At 40.8% G+C, this 22351-nt stretch overlaps 1 protein-coding gene and 2 pseudogenes across 1 annotated transcript in view; 2 read left to right on the top strand and 1 right to left on the bottom strand.

Annotated features, from left to right (window-relative positions):
• Positions 1-22351, top strand: part of LOC128634180 (piwi-like protein 1) — a 130972-nt gene that overhangs the window by 43316 nt on the left and 65305 nt on the right. The gene's annotated exons all lie outside the window — the stretch shown is intronic.
• On the top strand, positions 8292-9736 carry LOC128634073 (general transcription factor II-I repeat domain-containing protein 2-like; annotated as a pseudogene).
• LOC108261290 (piwi-like protein 1) lies at positions 11757-21386 on the bottom strand (annotated as a pseudogene).

Genomic DNA, 22351 nt, shown 5'->3' with positions numbered 1-22351 from the left:
GCAAGGGTCCAGCTTTATTGTTCCATTCCACCACACGAGATCCACACCGATGAGAATTCTCAAAAGTGATCCCCCTACCCTGAGCTTAAGCTCCAGTATTTATACTGTATTTACACACTAGATAACCCATAGGTTTCAAAAAGACTATGATCTCACTACCAATAGGGTTAAAAAAGAGCTCATTTACCTTACTCTTATGTTCCAGAAAAGGGCTATTTCACTTACACATAGAATTGAAACCAGGGGTTTTAATTTACACATAAAATCAGAATCCAGGCATTTCTAATAACCCAGAAAATAAAAACCCAGAGCTTCTAGATACTCAGAGGATCTGAAACCAGAATTTTCAGTTACCTAGGGCATCAGAAACTTCGTTTTTCATTTACCCAGAGAATAGAAAGTGGAGAAGACTAAACAATCGAATGGAACCTTGGTCTTATTGTTATCTCGAGGGGGGGGGCAGTTTGACCCAGCCACCCTTATAACTGGCTCTCTTCATGGTTCTCTTAAAATTAAGGCCTTCCTTGCGAGACGAGAATCTTCACCATCTGAATCATGAGTAAGTTATATTTTCCTGAATTTCTAGTTTTTATTTTCAGATTTACTCTATATCTCTTATTATATATGCTGCTTGAAAAACCGGTTTATTGTACTTCCTACTTCTTAATAACATTTTTATAAAAAGTATATATATATATACTTTTTATTATAAGACATTACCCTTATAATATCTTAATATTCCTTTTTATTATTCTTATAAAGTTATAATAGTATGTGTGAGAGAGATTGTGCGTGTGTGTGTTATGTCTACTTGCCCGCCCTTGACTGTACGAGGGTGTGTGTGTGTGTGTGTGTGTGTGTGTGTTTTAGCACTCCTCAGCTCGTACACTTCTTTCGACTTTTTGACTAACAACCCATAAAGATCTTTAAAGTGTTTTTCCAATTTATCCACCTCTGACTAAAACCGCTTCTGTATGTCTAGGTGCCGGTGCCCGTCGTCAGTCCCCTCTCTCTCCGTTACTGGACCTGGATCTGGATCTGGATCTGGACACTCATTACCAGCTTGTGCATCTCACTGCTGATATCATGATGCTACTTAACTATCTTCGCAGCACTCCCCCTAGGAATAGAGATCCGGGGTTCTCCCCTCTTCTTCGATACAGAATCTGCCCCATGAACGTGCGTGTTGACGCCTCTACACAGTCAGAACCAGAACCCCCCTCCAGCTTCCAGTCCGAGGATGATGTTGTCTTCTCTGATCCGGGCCCCGACCATTCGTCCCTCTTCTCACCTACCAGTCCGCCCGACTCTCAGTGGTCCGTTCACTTCACCCTCGCTGATTTCCCCATGTCCCCAGGACGCACCCCATTTTCTTCCCCCTCTCGCTCTCCTCCAGACTACGCACCCACCCGTCCTGTGAATTACCAATAAAATTACATTTTTACTCATACTAAGTCTCCCTCATGTTTATTTCATGTCATTTTTATCCACAACATGTTCCATTTGAGATGATATTACCTTTCTTAAATCCACACACTAGAACAGGGGTGCACACACTTTTTCAGCAGGTGAGCTACTTATCTAATGACTAAGTCAATTTGATCTACCTACTATAAAAATGCAAGACATATATTTATTTATAAATACATTGACAATTCTTTATGTGTACAATGTATGCTGGTGTACCTTGAATAACTGCATGAACCCATATTGCACAATACAACTGTGTACATTTTTGTCATTAGCCTACCTTACTCTGATGACTTGCACTGAATGGAATCAGTCAGGGATGCATAGTCCAGACAGTAGTTGCTGATAGCCAGCCTCAAGCAAACTTCCAAATGATCATCAGTCATGGTGGAACGCTATTTGGACTTAATGATCTTCACGTGTGAAAAAGCTGACTCACATAAATAAGTGGAGCCGAATAATGCAGTCGAGGAGGTGGCACATTTCCTCATGTTGGGGTACTTTTCCTCTGTGAGTAAGTTCCAGAACTGTCCATGAGCTCTGGACTTCAGCTCAATGTCGGCTTGTGGTGTCAAAATCTCATCCTCCACTCCAGAAGAGTTCAGGTGAAACACTGTTGCAATTTTTGATGCGAGTGAAACAACTTCAGCATCTTCCCGAAATGGATTGCACATGCATGTAGCGATTGGCTCGATTAAAGCAAAGTCTTGAAAGCGTTTGTCAAACTCTGACAGACAAATGTCAATCTGCTCTATGTAGCGTGCACTATCAAGCTGCACACATGACTTCCCTTGCATCTCCAGCTCTGACACGAGGTTCTGGAAGTTTGCCAAATTATGGCCCTGCAGCTTTGAGGAGAGATGTTGCATTTTTCGTTTGGATGCATTAATTGAGCTGATCATATTGATCACGGTATTTTCTTTTCCTTGCAGCTCTAGATTAAGGTCATTCAACATGTTGGTCAGATCAGTTAAAAATGCCAAATCTAGCAGCCATTGATCGTCATTTAGTTGGTTGTACTCTGCATGTTTAGCTACACGGAAAAACTCCTTTATCTCCGGACAGAGCTCTCGAAATCGTTGCAGGAATTTACCTCGACTGCGCCACCTCACGTCAGTGTGTAATAACAAGTCAGAGTGGTCGCAGTCAGCCTTCTCCAGATGCGCGCGGAATAGCCGTCTTTGAAGAGATCTGGCGCGAATAGAACAGGCGATCTTCGTTGCCACATCCATTATCTCTTTCATGTTTAGCATTTTTGAGCATAAGGCTTGTTAGTGTATTATGCAGTGGTAACTGAGGAAGTCCGGAAAATCATCGTCCTCCCTGCACTTGGCAATAAATCCATTCAAGCGACCAACCCTGGCGGGAGCTCCGTCTGTGGTGATGGTCACCAATCTGCACAATGGGAGCTGGGTTTTCTGGATAAAGTTTCTGCAAGACTGAAATATGTCTTCTCCTCGTGTATGTTCTCTCATGGGCAGTACAGTTAACAGCTCCTCTTTCGCAGTCATATCGGTAAACACCATCCGAATAAAAATGCACATCTGGGCTGTGTCACTCACGTCTGTAGACTCGTCCAACTGCAGTGAGAAACACTCGCAATCTGCGATGTCCTTCCAAAGTTGCTGGATCAAATCCTCGGCCATGACTTCACTGCGCCGCGTAATTGTGGTTCTTGATAGCTGGAGAGCTTTGATCGAAAACAGTATTTCTGATTTCTCTTTAAAGTCTCGGAACAGCGAGTCAGCTGCTTCAACAAACGCCTCTTTTACCGTCTCTCCATCTCGGAAGGACTTCTTGTTCTTAACGATGAGGTGACTCACCCGGGATGACGCTTCGGTGACTGCCTTCGCTTTTGTAGTTAGCTGTGAGAAAAATGACTGCTGTCCGGACCACTGGGATTTTAGTTCTTTCACCTTTCTCCTTCTCAGCTCGCTTTTTGGAGGAGAGTCGGTGTGGTAGTTTTTATGAAGGGTCCGAAAATGCCGCTCCACATTCCCTTTCTTAGGTATAGCGATGGTAGACTGGCAGATGAGGCAAACGCACTTCCAAAATGACACAGTGAAAAAAAGTCCTCCTCCCACTCCATACGGAAATGGTAAGTTTTAGGCTTCTTACTTGGTCCAGCTTCTTTACTCATTTTTAAACCCTTTCTCAAGTTCAAAAGAAATAAATTGGAGGCTAACTGGGCAACTCGCAAGCTTGCTAGAGTTTTGCAGTACTGAGCGCTGTTGTATGTGCATGTGCGGCGATGACTGGCTGCCCTGTCTGTCAATCAAGTGACACATTTTATAGCGAGGACGGATGATAGGCTGACGTGATTTTTTTTAACGTCATGTGATCTACCCACACTACCTTTGCGATCGACCGGTAGATCACGATCGACGTATTGTACACCCGTGCTATAGAACATAGTTCGATTAACAGCACATGTCATTACATTTCCCGCGCCACGCCGTCCGACGTCCCTCCAGAATTTCACGTATCGACATACAGTTCGTCTTCATTATGGTACCATACACAGTTTTGGGTGTTTTTATTTAAAATTTTTATGAACGCTTCAAAAAAAAGTTTTGATTGCACGGTGGCTTAGTGGTTATCACGTTCGCCTCACACCTCCAGGGTCAGGGGTTCGATTCCCACCGTGGCCCTGTGTGTGCAGAGTTTGCATGTTTTCCCCGTGCTGCGGGGGTTTCCTCCTGGTACTCCAGTTTCCTCCCCCAGTCCAAACACATGCATGGTAGGCTGATTGGCATGTCCAAAGCATCCATAGTGTATGAATGGGTGTGTGTGATTGTGCCCTGAGATGGACTGGCACCCTGTCCAGGGTGTACCCCGCCTTGTGCCCGATGCTCCCTGGGATAGGCTCCAGGTTCCCCGTGACCCTGAAGAGGATAAGAAGTATAGAAGATGGATGGATGGACGAAGGCTTCAAGGTTAATTATTTGTCATGCTATACCTGCAAATAGACGATGTACTGAGTGATTACGATTAAAATAATTTACGGCTGCAACAACTAATCGATAATAATCAATTCTGAAAACCATCGGCAATGAATGTCATTATCGATTAGTTGATCTGCTGACGTCACGGATGGCGTTTATGTATGACTTCGCTTTCATGAAAACACAGGTGCAAAACAGATAACCTGGCAGCAAAAAAAAAAGTGTGTGTCCCAAGTCATCTAAGGCATGGGAGCATTTTACATTAAATGCAGCAAAGAAGATGGTAACGTGCATGTTCTTCAAAGTGGAGTTTGTGTGACACGGGACTACCACAGTGATGTACGAGCACATGAAACGAAAACACGTTGGTGTCACGGACGAAGGTGGAACATCAGCACGGTAAGCAAAAACCTGAGTATATCCACATTATATGAAGATGTGAAAAATGGTGTAGTCTAGTTTAATTCCATGCTATTGTGTAGAAAGCTTTGTTTACTAACTTCGGGACAGTCATACTAGATGTATTTTGTCTCGAGCATCAGGTTGTGCAGCATACTGATGGATTAAAATCGCGCTACCACAGAAACAGGTTAAATTAAACACGGTGTGAACAAAGTCAAGCAGTGAATGTAAAGGCAGCTGATAACAGCAGCAGTAAAAGATTTTGTAGTCACTGTAGTGGTTTTCATCGAATGCTTATGCGTTAGTGTATAATTGTTCCTGTCCTTTTAAACAAGCCTGTTAGCTTGCTGCGTTTCTCTGTGTGTATGCTACAGTTAACTTTGATCTGTGTTTCAAATGCCATCTACTGCGGCTCTACTATGTTATATACATTAACAGAATGAATTATATATTTGAGATATTTTTGGTTTATATTGTCACATCTGAAGTACAGCATGTCTGTGTAAAAGAAATTTAACAAAAATTGTATTAATTATATATTATTTAGATTTCTTATATTAATCATGGTTGTCATCAGCAATTAACATTATAAACAATGAAAATATTAATTTACATATAAATTGCTTCTTGCATACTCAATTGCTGTTTTTTTAAAAATATTTATTTATTTCAGAAAGAAACAGCTCTCCATGAGTGAATTTGTTCGGAGGAGAAATCCCCCATGCACCAAAACTAAATTTTTACCTTTGTTTTTGATTATTTATATTTTGGGTATTATTTAAAGTTTTGCTGCTTAAAACTGGACAAACTGTAGACAAATGACCAATGTTTGAAAGGTTTAAATGTAAAAATTAAAGATTATATTAGTAAAACTGTATGTGCCTTTGGCATATTTAAAAAAAAAAGTCCACGCACAAATACCTTGAGGGTACTGGGGGTTTATTTTATTATAATGAACAAAATCTAATTCAAAAAAATAGTTTAGTTTTTTTTTTTTAAATCAGATTTATCAGAAAAAAATAATCGTCCGATTAATCAATTATCAAAATAATCGTTAGTTGCAGCCGTACAATAATTAAAGAACAATACATCATACTTTTTATGAGCCTGTGAATATAAACCTGCAATTCCCTTCAGGTCATCATTACTGTATGAGTTGATCTTACAGAAAATTAAAGCGCACCCATTATGGCTTTGAAACGTGCCTAATTTTGTTTTAAAGGTCTCGTACAATAGATTTATATGCATCCAAGGTAAAAAAAAAAAAAATAGGGTGAGGGTTTAATGTGCTCATAATTTAAATTGAAACATTACCTTTTTTCCACCCAGTGTCAAAAACGACTCGTTAAATGATCCATTCTAAAAGATTCACTCTAAACTCCTCCTTTCAGAGAGCATACGCTGCTCTGATTGGTCAGGTGTCCCAGTCTGTTGTGATTGGTCTACCGCTGTCAGCGTGTCGAAAAGGAAACGCCCACTACCATAATGAGTTTCAGCTCAGTCTGTTCCCGAGCAGCCGATTGTTGTGGATAAAACAATCCCAACACGATGAAGACCAGATCCAGGGATTTTTATTACAAACCTATGTAGGTTAGTACAGGAAGTAAGTCTGGAATTACTAACGACTCGTTTCAGCTCTTGAGAATCAGTTCCTTCTTTTGTGGGTTAATAACTCCGTTTGTTGTTCGCTTTGATTTTTGAAGCTTTTCAACATAATAGGTGCACTTTAAAATAAAAAAAAGAATCAAGGTACATCTTACATACTGTACAAACCATATATTCAGCAGAAACTTTTTGTTTCAAAGTAACTGACAAGTGATGAACATTTAGCACATAGCTGGAGGGATATTAGTGATTATTGATCTTCGGGAACCAAACAGGATTTGAACTCGCGGCCGTTCAGGCCACATGCTTGGTCAAACCGCAGATTTGCAGTGTCAGTGTTGTGAAGACTATTGTTACTTGTTACTGGTACTCAGCTGTTGTCAGAAACACTAGACTGGCTCATGCTGGAGTCAAAATTGAAAGAGTAAAGGCTCACAGAGACAAAACCGTTTAACGTCCTTTTAACTGTACGGATATTTAATTTACAAGTTACCAGGCAACTTGACAACATTCTGCAAGGCAACCCAGTTTGAGGAAGGGCATTACTGTTTGCTCAAACCTTTTGTAGCGTTGAACTACATCATAATGACTAAACTGTAAGGAGAAGTGCAGAGAAGCAGAGCTCTAGCACATTTAATTGATGTCACGTCATGCAGAGCTGATGGAATAGTAACTTTGACATTTGAATGTTTCCCGCTCATGTTCACAAAGCTCCAGCCCAGGATCTATGGTTGCCCATAGAGTGTCTCTAAAATGATTGACAGGAGGCACATCCAAACACAAACAAGCTTTCCAGACCAGAAGTCTGTTTTTTTTAAACAGGTTTTCTAAGTGACTTGATGCACTTTTGCTAAGGCCACAACTTAATCCATTATTTTTATCATGTTTTGCATATCTCCCAGGTTATTTGTACAAGTGAAAAATAAATAAATAAATAAAACTATCGCACCTTTAAAGGAAGATGAACAATGCGCTCATTTTTTTTACTTTACAGTCCCCACAAAACAACTTTGAGAGCTGTGATTTGATTCTGTATGACGATGTATTTCTTTTTGAAACAGGAAATAAGAGTGGTGGCATGTTGAAGTGTTACACAACAGCTAACAGTGTTTGGGATACGCCCAGCTCTGAAGAACATTGATGCTAATGAGCTGCTACTGTTGAGCAAGACCCGCCTCAAGACCCACACATTCCTACACATTCTAGAGAGCATTTAATTGGACGAACACAAGTCTAGTGCATGTTGAAGCATTAAAATTGTATAATTTTTCCCCAAAAGTGACTTTATTAAAGTGACTGTTATTGACACGGAGCTGTCGATGCATGTATGTTTAGACCAGGCATGGGCAAACTACGGCTTGAGGGCCATATACGGCCCGTTGGGCTTTTTAATCCGGCTTTAATCCGAACTTGTCCAAATTATATTATTAAACCTCAGTGTGGTGTATTACTCTACTTCACTTTTTCGCTTTGCCCTTTGAGCCCTTCTGTAAAAATGAGTGGACCAAAGAAAAGAAAAGTGGACAGTGAGTGCCGAGTGTTTAATAAGGAGTGGACAACAAAATATTTTTCCACTGAAGTCCGATCAACGGTCGTATGCCTGATGTGCCAAGAAACTGTTGCGGTTTTCACAGAATACAATATCAGCCGTCACTTTGCCACGAAGCATGCCAACTACGCTAGCAAGCAGTCAACGCAAGAACGGGTGGCTACGGCTCAGGGGTTGACGGCTAATTTACAGACTCAGCAAAAAAAATTCAGCGACAAACTGCGATTCAAGAGTCAAGTACCAAGGCAAGTTTTTTGCTGGCATTCAAATTAGCAAAGGCTAGCAAGCCTTTCTCCGAAGGCAAATTTTTGAAAGAATGCATGGTAGAGACAGAAGGTTTCCTGTGTCCAGAGAGCAAAGGCAATTTTGAAAAAATCAGTTCATCACACAGGACTGTGACTCGCCGTGTGGAACTAATTGACGAAGATATCGCCAGCGAATTAAACAAAAAGGCGGAGTCCTTTAAGTTATATTCACTAGCACTGGATGAAAGTAACGACATAAGACACTGCTCAGCTCCTAATTTTATCCAAGGGATTAACGACAGTTTTGAGATAACGGAGTTTTTGACCATGGAGTCCCTGAAAGGAAAAAGGCGGGGAGAGGACTTGTATAACCAGGTGTCTGCTGTCCTCGAGAGAGTGAAGATACCTTGGAGTAAACTTGCCAATGTCACCACGGATGGATCGGCAAATTTAACTGGAAAAAACGTTGGGGTGTTGAAAAGAATCCAGGACAAAGTGAAGGAGGAAAACCCTGAGCAGGATGTTATTTTCCTTCACTGCATCATTCATCAGGAATCTCTGTGTAAGTCTATATTGCAGCTTAAACATGTCGTGAATCCAGTCGTAAAACTTGTTAACTTTATACGAGCAAGGGGACTTCAGCATTGTCAGTTTCTTACGTTCCTGGAGGAAACTGATGTGGATCACCAGGACTCCTCTACCACTCTCGTGTCCGCTGGTTAAGTTTGGGCAAAGTGTTTTAACGAGTGTGGGAGCTCAAAGAGGAAATTATCGCATTTTTGGAGTTAATTTGGAAATCCGACGAATTTCCTGAGCTAAGCGACAACAACTGGCTTTGTGACTTTGCTTTTTCTGTGGACATATTTTCACACATGAATTAGCTGAACATCAAGCTACAGGGGAAAGAGCAGTTTGTGCATGACATGTACACAAATGTTAGAGCCTTCAAATCCAAGCTGACTTTATTCTCCAGTCAAATTTCAAACAAATCTCTCTTTCATTCCCCCACACTAGCCATGGAGAAAGAGGCGTCCCGAAACGTGAAGAAATACAGATCACTGGGCGACCTGCACAGAGAATTCTGCCGTCGGTTCAGCTGGTGTCCTGTCCCCTGTCACAAGACCCTGAAACAGCACCACAGGAGCTGCAATTGGAACTGATCGATCTTCAGTCTGACTCCGTCTTAAAGGAGAATTTCAACTCTCTTAAAACTGAATGACTTTTATGCTTCACTTAATGAAGAGACGTTTCCAAACCTCCGGAGGACGGCACAGAAGATGCTGACATGGTTTGGCTCGACCTACGTATGTGAGCAGACATTCAGCGTCATGAACATCGACAAAGCCCCTCACAGATCCAGGTTAACTGACCAACACCTCAGATCTATCCTGAGAATTGCCACAACAAAACTAACTCCAGAGTTTGATGCACTGGCAAAAAAGGGAGATCAACAACACTGTTCCCACTGAAACTGGATGCGAGTTTCTCTGTGTTATCAAATTAATGCATTTTGAAAACAATTGGTACAATGAGCCTTGCATATTCATGCTTTGCTACCTGTTAAAGGCCAAATCCTTTCATGTAATGGCTTTTACATGTCATTTATTTTAGTGCACAGAAACACTCCATCCGTCTGTTCCTGGCGCGGTCCTTCTGTCAAATTTTAGAACCCATTGTGGCCTGCGAGTGTCGTGAATAAAATCAACCTTTTAGCCTAGGTCAAAAACTTCAGAGACAGAGAGTTTAGTAGATGTCAAAAAGTAAATAAACTTTATTGAAAATCAATAAAGTGTGACAGTCTGCAGAGTGTCTGACTTATGCATACACAAACATGTCTTTATATACCTATCTCCACAGCATAGTCTCCGTAGGTGGGGTTTTGCCTTTCCTCGTTGAAAATAGACCAATCTTCTTTTGCCACAATTAAATATTCATGTCTATGTGTTATGTTAAATTTGTGGAACATATTAGTTGTTTTTCTTGAAAAGGTTTCATTAGGACAAGGTTTCTTTTACTAAAAAAGGTTTCACACAGGCTTGTGTGTCTTGACCTTGACTCTCTTCTTAGGCCTCAATGAGCATCTGTCTATCTCTATCGGTTTTCCCCGCTGATATCTGCCTCCTTTCCCGAGGCCCTCTCCTAACTCCCTAATTTGTATCTGCCTCAAAGTTATTTACTTACACATGCGAATATCTACTGCCAGTTTTTATTGCTGTGGAGACAGGGGACAGCTAATACAGAAGAACAATTGTTGTGCACTGAAATACAGAGTTCATTCAACTCAAATCCACTCAGAATATAACCTGATCAAACATTGTTCTATGGATTTAGATTATGCTTCTAACTGTTGATTATACATATAGATGATGTTTTTTAACCAATATTGATTATACGATAATGCGCAAGTAATAATTCTAAATGTTGGTTACATATTGAATTCACTTCATTAACATATCCAAATGTCAGTTACACATATTGTTTGCACTTCAGATATTTTCCATATATTCTCCCCCTCTGGGGCTTACTAAGCCCCATCTAGCTAGAGAGAGTAATCTCACAATCCAGTCCCTTCATTTACACTAACTAGTGATCAATGTATGACCACGTCAGCCTTCTACCAATGACCAAATCCTGAAACCACTCTCTCTGGAGACCAGAAACAAACATCTCCTCTCCCATTGGCAGGAAAGGAGTAAAAGATTCTATCTCTTTCCCTACCCACAAAAATCAAGACATTGTAAGCGTGAGCATGCATTTGGTTCAGCACTTGCCTGTGGTTGTCATCGTGATGTAGAGTACACAGCTGATTAAGCACATATAGCTGATACAAGTATAGACTAATAAACATGAATACGAATCAAATTTTCTCAGTTTGATTAATCATGACAGTGATCACCCTGTCTCTTAATCACACTTGATTACATTGTAATAGAAAATGTAAAAATTTAAAAATAGAAAAATGGAAAAAGCAAAAAATAAAAACTCCATCACATCCTTTCTCAGAGGATGTGTTAACAATGTTTGTCTTCGACCCAGATACTTTGCATATCGCGGGGACCACCCTTGGGGAGAGGTCAAGCTAGTACTTACACCCATGGCTTGGCTCATCAAGCTGCTTCTTCGTCCTCACTTGAGGAACTGGAATCTGTTCCATCCTGTTGCAGCCGATCAGAGTTCCAATCTGGCTCACTGATTGTCTCATTCAGTTTTAGTTCAGTACTGTTTTGGAGACTAGTCAAGGGCTGAAAAGTCAATTATGGAAAAGTTGTCCTGTAAGGAACGTCTGCTTGGGCCTCTTTCTCCTTCAGCAGGTGTATCAGGCTCGTCAGAACCGCTCTCAGCAGCAGGAGCCCTTCTTTCCTCCTGCTCTGTTGGTACGACCCCTGACAGACCTTCTTCTTTGCCATCGCCTGAGACTGCCATTCTCCCTTATCTTCATTTAGACCCTCTCTCATGTCTTGTCTTGTTCTTTCTTCTGCAATGTCAACCACTGGATCCTCCCCTTCGATCAGCTGATCCTCCTTTCTCCTAGGTCTTAATCTAGGTGCTCACTTTGTATGGCCCTTCCCTTCTGGGCTGGAACACCCCTAGGTACACCTGTTCTCCAGGAGTCACAGGACAAGGAACTTCTGTCTCCTCTCTCAGTCCCCAGCTCTGGTCCTGTGAAGAGATAGCTTCATACATAGCAGTTAGTTATTGCATATATGCTCTTAGTTCCATCTGTAATTACTTCAGCGGCAGTTCTTCATAAGGACCTCTCAGGTATGACACAGACATGGGTCGACCCGTAGACGTTTCATGCGGTGTTAGATGCATATTTCTGTTAGTCTGTATGCGATAGGTCATTAGTGCAAGACATGGAGCATCTACCGAAACGAGTTTAGTGTTAGCACAAATTGCGTTAAGCTTAGCCTTAAAGGTACCACTTACCTTTTCCACTATTCCCGGTGACTGAGGGTGATAAACACATCAAAATTTTAATTTATTCACAGTTACTGTAACACTTTTTTAAACAAACGCTGAGCCATTGTCAGAGCTAATCTGAGATGGTATGCCGTCTCTAGGAATTACCTCTCTGGTTAAAAATTTAATCATTGTTCCAGCAGTTTAGTCTGCTGATGGCATTGCTTCCCTCCATCTGCTAAACCTGTCTATCACCAAGTGCTTAAACGGCCCTTCTGGCATTGATACCAGCCCTATCGATACTGATTTTCCCTTTCTGACATTGTTTTGAGCATAAATTTCACACTCAGATTATTATTCACCACTGCCTGCAAGTTTAAAAAAAAAAAAAAAAAATTATCCATAATTGCCTGCAAGTCCAGCGACCAGTCCTCTTGCTGTTTTATCTTTTCCCATAACTTCCCCCTCACGCACTGGTTAAAACCATGTGATCTGAAATTCATACAGTGAGAAGTGCAGTAGGTACAATCAGAATTCAATTAAACTATTTGCTCGGTATGTTAAAGTGGCGTTCCAGCACTTTTACTAAAACCTCACTGCATTCAAACAGCTCCAAACAGATGACGCAATCCATGGGCATAATCAGAGTCAGTATATATATTAGCAATTCTACCCGTAACCAGTTCGCACTCTGTAGTGATAGCTTTTAATTCGGCCAAGTGGGCAGAACAGGGTGCTCACAAAATCTTCCAGATGGAACGTCTAAAAAGTTCAAACTTTGGCTCGAGGAAATATGAATTTCGGCTAGGCAATCGTGAGTGTTCTCAGTGACTGGCTCCACAGAATTAATTAGGCAATACAACACTACAGTTGGTGTATTAGACACACTAATAGGTTTAATATTTAAATTTTGGGTGACACATAGAATAACTTCATATCCTGTTCTTTGATGAGCTGTCGTGTTGCATGTGGATCTTATTCAAAATAGAAGTGACCTGGTGTGATGAGTGTAAGATCAATGTGTGAGAGCAATTTTCCCAGTGATCTGCACTAAGAGAGCAGCTCGAGCCATGGCACGCAAACATGCTGGCGATCCTTGTGACACCAAATCCAATGTTTTCAATAAATAAACTAAAGACCTGCAAGCGCCCCCATACTCCTGAGCCGGGACCCCTGCAGCGACGCCCCCTCTCTCAGACGGTTAATACAGGATAGAATAAAGCAGGACAGAATAATGAGAGTGCTTTGAAGTCCTTATACTAAACCACTACTATATATATGAAACTCAGAGCATGACATCATTCTGTGTACCGATAAGAAGCAGTAAGAAGCAAACAGGCTTTGTTTTAGGATCTTAGATGATGTTTAGACGAACATTGAACAGAACAACATGTTTGTGTCTCTGTAAGCAGATAAACATTCTGTACTGATCTCAGTGACATCACATGGCCTTCTGAGTCGTTATCCTCACATGAGAATGAAACAGAACAAGAATAAAACTATTTAAAAGTAAAAATGAATAATTTCCCTCACAGTGTAATGAATAGAATTTGCTGTTTGTCAATAACTGGAATCTGTTCTGGGAGCGTCCTAGGTTGTTTCATCCTGATGGCCTGCACCCCAGCAGCCTCGGAGCGGAACTGCTGTCTGACAACATCTCCAAGACGCTACACTCCAAGTGACTGTCTACCGTAAGTACATCTTCTACAATAACAATGTTCATCATAAACAATGTTCAATTAATAGTCCAACACCTGTAGTACATTCTATAGAGACTGTGTCTGTTCCCCGAGCTATACAAATACATCGACAATTTCAGAATGTTTGTTTTAGTAACCTAATTAACCTAAAATTAGATCATACTGAATGCACATCCAGCACCTTTAATCTGAATAGGACTATTAAACATTAGATCTCTTGCATCTAAGGCTCTTATTGTTAACGACATCATTACTGATCAGGAATGTAATTTAATGTGGTTAACGGAAACTTGGATTAAACCAAACGAGTACCTAGCATTAAATGAAGCCAGTCCTCCTGGATACAGTTATGTACATCAGCCTCGTTCAACTGGTAGAGGAGGAGGTGTTGGTCTCATCCATAGTCAAAATCTAGTCGTCACACAAAAACCTAGTCATAAATTTAATTCTTTTGAAATTCTTTATACCAGTATAACTTATGTAGCCACAAAAAATAAGTCAATTCCTCTAATTATTTACAGACCCCCAGGGCCATATGCTGAATTTCTTAGTGAATTTGCAGACTCTCAAACCTGGTTGTGTCTGTAGATAAAGCATTAATCGTCTGTGATTTTAATATTCATTTTGATAACCTGGAAGACCCTCTGAGAACAGCGGTTGTGTCCATCTTAGATTCAGTAGGGATTAATCAGAACGTAATCGGGCCTACTCATAATGGTGGTCACACTCTTGACCTCATACGTATGGATTAAATATAGAAAATATTGTAACACTTCCACAGTCTGAAGTTGTCTCAGATCATTCTTATCTCATTCATAATACGTATGGATCATATTTCCACCTCGCCACTGCATAAAATGTACTTTCACATCAGCTACTGCACTGAGCTTCATCAATAACCTCGCACAGACATCAATTAGATTTGGATCACCGTCTGATCTGATAGAACTCAATCATGCGACCGAATCAACGCTCCACTACACGCTAGATCAGAGGTGCCCAAACTAGGGCCTGCGGGCCAAACTTGGCCCTTCACAGGAAAAACTGGGCACCTGAGCTAGATAGATTAGAAAATGTTGTTGGCATTAAGGGAACGGTCCTCTCCTGGCTCAGGTCTTATCAGACCGATCGTTATCAGTGTTGGAGAAGATTTTTGATAGAAATAAAACACAAGGGCAATAAAATATGGAGAATGAGAATTTATTGAGAATAAGGGAAAGAACAGAGTCACACTCTCTTCCTTATAGACAATGTCTCTTAAAAGTTAACTATAGCAAGGCGTAGGGCCTGACCAAAAAGAGGAAGTGCAGCATACAGCACACACACCCAAGAGCATGAACTCTCTCACACACAGACCCAGAGTAATCAGAACAACAACGTAATGGCTAATGATTATTTTACTAAATCATACAGTACATATGCTAATAACAATGCAGAAAAAGCACACAGGTGATAAATGTCCTCACTCAAATACATTTATAATCTGAGTAATAACCACGAAGTATAAAGAACTGCAATGGGTATTAACTGCATTACCTTGAACAAACATCTTAAAATACCACACAATTCTTAGTATAATGTGTTGCAAATAGAGCTGCAACAACTAATCCATAATAGTTGATAATTGATAATGAAAATCGTTGACTGAGCGACTGTCCTCCCATATGAACGTGTGTGTGTGTGTGTGTGTGGCTTTTACCTGCCAGTTGTAATACATGTCGCAGAGTTTGTAGGCGAGTCTCTGCATGTGTTCTGGTTTGAGGCCACTGCTGTCGTACACCACGTTGTAGTGAGTGGGGGCCACACTGCCGAAGCGCACTTTGTGACTCATGATGAAGAAGTCGTACCTGACAAATTAAGCCATCAGCGTTTAAAATGCACCGAATGCAACCTGAAGCTGCGATCAGAAAGACCGCCAGAGAAAGAGAAAAAGATGGATGAACTATGCCTGAACACACCACTCGGGTCGATGACTGTTCCGGGAGGAGGGTTGCTCAGTCTGGCGTCGAGCAGAGTGAAGAATCTGGAAGAGATGCGTTTCTTCACCTCCAACACGGTCAGTTTGGGCCTGTACACAGAAACACTGATGACTGAGAGAAAACCCAAAAAGCGTGCGTCAAATCTGCTTTATCGAGATGTGTCGAGTCTCACGCGTAATCTTCACCCATGGCCTTGGTGGACTGCGTGACCTGAGGCACTTCATAGTCGACTACGCTCAGCAGCACGCCGTCGCCCACGCCGTCTCGATACGCTGAGATGTGCGTGACGGCAAACATTCGTTGTATTTGAAGTAGGCCTTCAGCCCAGCTGAGGAAAAGAAATCAAAACAAAAAGCCATGTCTTAATGCGCTTCTTAACTGAAGCGACAATTCTAAAATTGCTCGCTTTTTCTCCCACGTTCCGTCAGACTGCAGCGTGAGTATTTAATCCTGAGTGTAAAGTCGGAATTCAAAGAGACTGCAGTGTAACGAGGTCATTTATGAGCATGATGTTCCTCCCAGAGTGCATTTCATACCCTGCACACTTTGAAAACCACCTGAGAGAAGGACGGTGCTCTCATGGTTACAGAGCAGTGGCACATAGCATACAGAGCACATAGCATACAGAGCATGGCCCAGACCCTTTATGAGGAGGATGAAGGTGGCGGTAGCAGCGAGGAAAACAACGTTCAGAGGATTCAAGACTAAAAAAATTGTGATTCTGTCCTTCCATTGGAAGGAAATGGAAATACAGAGAAGAGTGTGTGAGATTAAGAGAACCAGCTCAGGCCTGAGTAAAGAATCCTGAGATGCAGGAAGTAGTGTTAAAAGTCTTTGAAATTTCCCCACCACTGAAAAACTCTTGTTGGATTCATAATCTTTACTGATCATTTGTAGTGGTAACAATATGCAGATATACGAGGGATTAAAAAATATCAACAAATAAAGAAACCATGAGCATGCTGCTATAAAAAGGTAGCAGAAAAGAGACGACAACGACTATAGAAAGATAGACAACGACAGGATGGTGTAATGTGACGCACCACTAAACTAAACAGGTCTTCCTGATGCTTTTTATTCCTTATACCACAGCAATTTGACAAACATTTTATTCATTAAAGGAATGATATTGTTCTTTTTCTCTCTCCTAAAGTTACTATAAACCACAAAGGGTAATGCCCTTTCTTCTGAAGACTGGTGGAAAAGTTCAAATCTAAAATCTAGTTCATTAAACGCAACCCTTCTTAAAGCTGTTTACAGAGTCCACACAAGTCATGCTTTAAGTACCTGGACATGCCCGGGTTGAGGCTGGCCACCAGTGCACCAATGGATCTCTTTCCTGCAGCACTGTTGTGGTAGCAGTCGATACAAACATCAGGTGCAGCAGTTCATCTACAAGGAGATCTTTGTGGCTATGGTCATGAGGGTCTGAGGTCTGCTGAGGGTGTGAGCCACCACACACTGGCTTGGACTGGGACAGTCCACACACAGGTACTTCTTCACGCAATCGTATTTATCCTTATGGTTGGTTGAGAGGATCACAACCACCTTACACACATGATTTAAAGTGAGTGCTTCAGAACAAGAAGTAATGGTAATCTGTAGACTGAGGCTGTTAATCTGAAATTCTCTTATGCCGTATGCTTAGACCCATAAAAGGATATACTGTGACAAAAATCACATAGAAGCAGCTGCACTGCACTGCGTGTGTCACATCACAAAAGGGGAAACGACTTTAACAAAGAAAATCAAACAGCAATATCCTTAAACATTCAATTTAAAAAATAGATAAACAAATAAAAAGTTTCATTTGACTTATTTACTAGAAGTGTCATGATCCTAGCTTTTATTTTCCTTAATGGAAAGCTTGAGTATCAGCCGATACCCATCCGATATTGTTTTCTTTAAGATCTACAACGCTCATAATTTTAACCGAAGCACTCGGTTTACCATTAAACTTTCATACAGAAACCCATACATAAAGTATGAATATAATGAATTCAATCCTAGCGAAAGAACAGTCACGTCTCTTTTACATGCATCAGTTATATGATTTGATTTCTGTTATCTCTGATAGCTGATCCACCGTTTTTTTTTTTTGCTGCTATCAGGTCCTGGATCAGTGCCATGTAGGGATGCACGATTATGGCCAAAATGATAATCCCAATTATTTTGATTAATACTGAGATCTCGATTATCACGATTATTCGTTGATTTTAGTGATAACATTTTTTATTGCACTTTCACATTTATTAAGTTCTCTCATGCCACAATACAACACACAAGTAGGCATGAGAAAACTTGAGCTGGTCAATTATGACAGAATTTAGGAACATAGTATGAGCCATGACACATTAATTTACCTTCTGAAACTAAATCTAATATTTTCAGTTCATTTTACAGACTGTATGCACAAAACAACCGTTAACCTGTTCCACCTTGTAAACAAATACAATAAACCTCAGTGTTCAGTGTTTGAAGTCTGCTCCTCTTAAATATATTTAAAGCTGCACTATTAGACATTTCCACTGTCATGGTTCTGGGCTGGAGTCAGTTCTCGAACCGCTCTGTGTGTATTGTGTAGATATCTGAATAATCTCATATAGGATGTGATTGGGTGAGTTCATTTACCCGTCAGATGCAGAGTGCTTTAGTTTAATGGTGTTCAAGATTTTTACAGCTGATACGATCCAGATACCAATCTTTTTTTTATTTAAACTTTAATCATACAGTCTATCATAAACAGTGAAATGTAAGCTCTCTGCTCATGGTCACTGTTAACTGAATTAAAATAATAGCAATAAGATACTGTTGGTTAATTGATAAATAAACAAACATAAAATATTTATTTTTAGATATCTTAAAAACAATAAAGAGTCCTAATTAAAAGTAGACTAACAGAAAAGTGATCCATATTAGGAAAAAGGATAATAGCTTTCAATGAAATAGCGAACTAAGCTTAATGTCAAATTGATATTAAATGCAACCCATAGTAATTAAACATTATTTCATTTCTCATTTCATTTATATTTAATGAAGTTATTATAATAATATATATATCCATCCATCCAACCTGGAGCTTATCCCAGGGAACATCGGGTACAAGGAGGGGTACACCCTGGACTGTCCATCACAGGGCACAATCACATGCACACTCACACACCCATTCATACACTACGGACACTTTAGACACGCCAATCAGCCTACAATGCATGTCTTTGGACTGGGTGAGGAAACCAGAGTAACCCCCGCAGCACGGGGAGAACATGCAAACTCCACACACACACAGGGCCACGGGAATGGAGCCCGACCCTGGTGGTGTGAGGCGAACGTGCTAACCACTAAGCCACCGTATTTATTTATTTATTTATTTGTATGTATGTATGTATGTATGTATGTATGTATGTATGTATGTATGTATGTATGTATGTATATACATATATAATGATTTATTTATAACTAAGCACATTTTCTGTCTTTACATTTTAGTAGTTTTATTTTTGTTTATCAGTTTTAGATCGGTTCCCCAGTACAGTGTCCATGTCTGCTGATAATATTTTGGGGGGATTAAATCAAAACATGGAAACTGGAGTTGACTTTTCTAGTGATATCTGGCAACCGTGAGTTTAAATGGAGTGAATTAGAGTTAGTGAAGGAGAGCGGCAGTGTACTGTATGTTTACAGACGGAACAGTTGCTACTCTTGATTATGATTGGTGAGGAATTTTTTAATAAAGAAGTTTGAATTAAACCCACCTTATAGTATGTTAATGTCATGATTTCTCCTCACGCAAAGCGCTGGAGCTCGAAGCGAACCTGGCAGCTCGAGGGCTAAAATGCTAACGCCGCTCTCTGCTGCAGAGCTCTCAGCAGCGCCTCCTGTCGATCATCGTACTCCATCCTGCACACAGAAAAAAATGAAGTGGGGGAGAATAAAAAGTGTTAATGCTGCAATTAAGACATGATCCTTGCTCAACAGGGCTCTGGTTCAAATAAAACACTATGCACAGTAACCACTGCCTTCCGCTATGAATGAAGGAAAAGCTGTCGAGAAGCTCTTCATTTTAGAGCGTGCAGTTCGGAAAACATGTTTATTTGCCGAGACCATTGAAACGTTTGTGCCTAACTGATGGACTGCAGCTGAATACGGACAATATTAGAGCAAAGTTCTGCACTACCTAATTGACGAGGACCGCTTTAATCATTTGAAATTAACAGTGCTACACACTAGCGTCCCTTTCATGAAGCTCACGAGGAGTGAATTTTAAAAAGGAGCCCAGGACGCAGTAATGGCACAGGCTACAATTTCTTTCTAAACACTGGTCAAGTGTGTTGGCTCACATTCCCGGCCTCTGAAGGTGGATGCCCACGGGCACTTTGTTGAGGGTCTGCAGCTGTGAGTGAGCGACGTCAGCGTTACGGCGTGTATGGGACAGTAGCCAGATCTCCAGAGGCATGCTGGTCATCAGAGGAAGACCTCGCATCTCTTTAGACCAATCCGCGTCACATGGGTTGTACTCGTACTGCGCACACACACACACACACACACACACAAACTCTACTCAGCAAGAGTGCGACACGTGTCGTGTACAGTTATGTTCTCTGTGTTCTGTGGTCCCCCTTACTGCTCTCGCTCCCTGTAGGATCCTCTCAGCAGGAAGAACTCTTCCAGTCAGATTCAGCAGCTTGTTCTCAAAGCTTAGACCCCATGTGCTGAGTGTAGTCTGAACACTGGCATTCCTGGAAGAGATTCACTGAAAAATTCAGCAGCGTAAATTGGTATAACGTTCATTTCAAACATTTAATCGTACACCTTCAGATCAAAAGGCTTTTAAGATCATGAAAAACATTCCAGTCGGGTGTCCACAAACTTTTGATCGGTAGTGTATATCCATCATTAAACTTAAGAATGATATAATCAGAAAAACCATCATGCTATATGTTCAGCCTCGTGTTGCCCGGGATAGTCTCTGTAAAGTAAATACACATCCCTTATATGCACGCTACAAATGTTTCTTTTGTAAAATTTGTCTCTGGCTTGCACGTTAAGGATAAATTTCTAAATGTAAAGAATGTACAAGTTTCTGTAAAGCTGCTCTGTGACATCGTATGCTGTTAAACGCGCTATTCAGACAAAAGCAGAATTGAATGAATAATGCAGTCGCTTTTATCCAGTACCTGCTCATGTTGTTGATGAATCTGTTGAGGCGGTTCTCCCACTGTTCTGGGGTCAGTCTGGTGTGAGTGGAAAGGTCCTTCATGATGTTAAAGTCGTGCGCATCTTATCAGTCAGACCTGAGCAAGTTACAACAATTAGTGCGATAAGAAGCAGACAATGATTAAGCGCTGTGTTTCTCCCGCTCTGTGAGGGAGACCTGTGAGGTAGCAGAACTCCGGGATGAGTAAGACAGGTCCTGGTGGAGGAGCTGCTGCAGGACCCAACCTCCTAACGTGACTGACCAGCAGAACCTGGTTCCTATCAGTGATCTGCAGATCGTATTCCTAAAAAATATATATTATATCCCACAAAGAAATTAAGACGGGAAGAAAGTCAGCAGTGAAATGAGGCTCCTTTAATACTGACTACATTTACATGGACAGCAGTAATCTAATTATTGACCTTAATCTGAGTAAGATAATGTGATTAAGGTGTTTACATGAGTCGCTTTTAGAATACTCCTGTCATGTTCCCGTTTTACATGTTTTAGAACATAATTAGATTAACAGCCCACGTCATTACGTCACCGCGCCACGCCGTCCGACGTCCCTCCAGAATTTCACGTATCACCATACAGTTTGTCTTCGTTATGGTATAGTATACAGTTTTGGGTGTTTTTATTTGATTTTTTTATGAACGCTTTAAGCGCAGTTATTTATTTGTCATGCTGTACGTGCAAATAGAAAACCGCGCACTTAGCGTCTCTATAGTAGCCGAGATAGATGTATTTTCCCCACTACAGGCCTATAGTAGGCAAGTATGCGGTTTGGGACGCAGCCGTGCTCTCTTGTTCGCCGTAAAATGTTGAGCACTGCCGTGTGTGTACGTGTCCTGTCGCAAAATGCGGTGAAAACTCACACGACGTTAATAATGTGATTCAGGTGTTTACATGTCTGTAATACACGTTGATGATGTGACTAAAACAGGAGTACTCGACATGTCTTAATTCGATTAGTACTTACTTCGAGTAACTTGACTTTAATCAGATTAAGGTAATTAAAAATTGCTGTTTACATGGTAGTTTCTTAATCAAAGTATCGTCTTAATCGGGTTAACAGTGGATTATTGTGGTCCATGTAAACTCACTGACTGACTGCTGAGAGGCACATGATGCAGGAAATTCATACATGATTAATCTCTCTGTCTCTGATAGATATCTGTCAATTCATTCAAATAAATGAAATCTCATCACACTATTTTATCTCTGTGTCTGATTTATATCGGGCAAAATTCCAGATCTAACGACCTAACTAATAGAAATTAACTGTCATTTTAAACTTCTAATCAAAGTTTGTGCTTCTAAAATCAATGAAAGCTTTAATGTTATTAATTGTGG

This window comes from Ictalurus punctatus, chromosome 12 (assembly GCF_001660625.3).
Source record: "Ictalurus punctatus breed USDA103 chromosome 12, Coco_2.0, whole genome shotgun sequence".
Classification (NCBI taxonomy): Eukaryota; Metazoa; Chordata; class Actinopteri; order Siluriformes; family Ictaluridae; genus Ictalurus; species Ictalurus punctatus.
The sequence above is the reverse complement of the archived record's forward strand: the minus strand, read 5'-3'. Positions and strand labels throughout refer to the sequence as shown.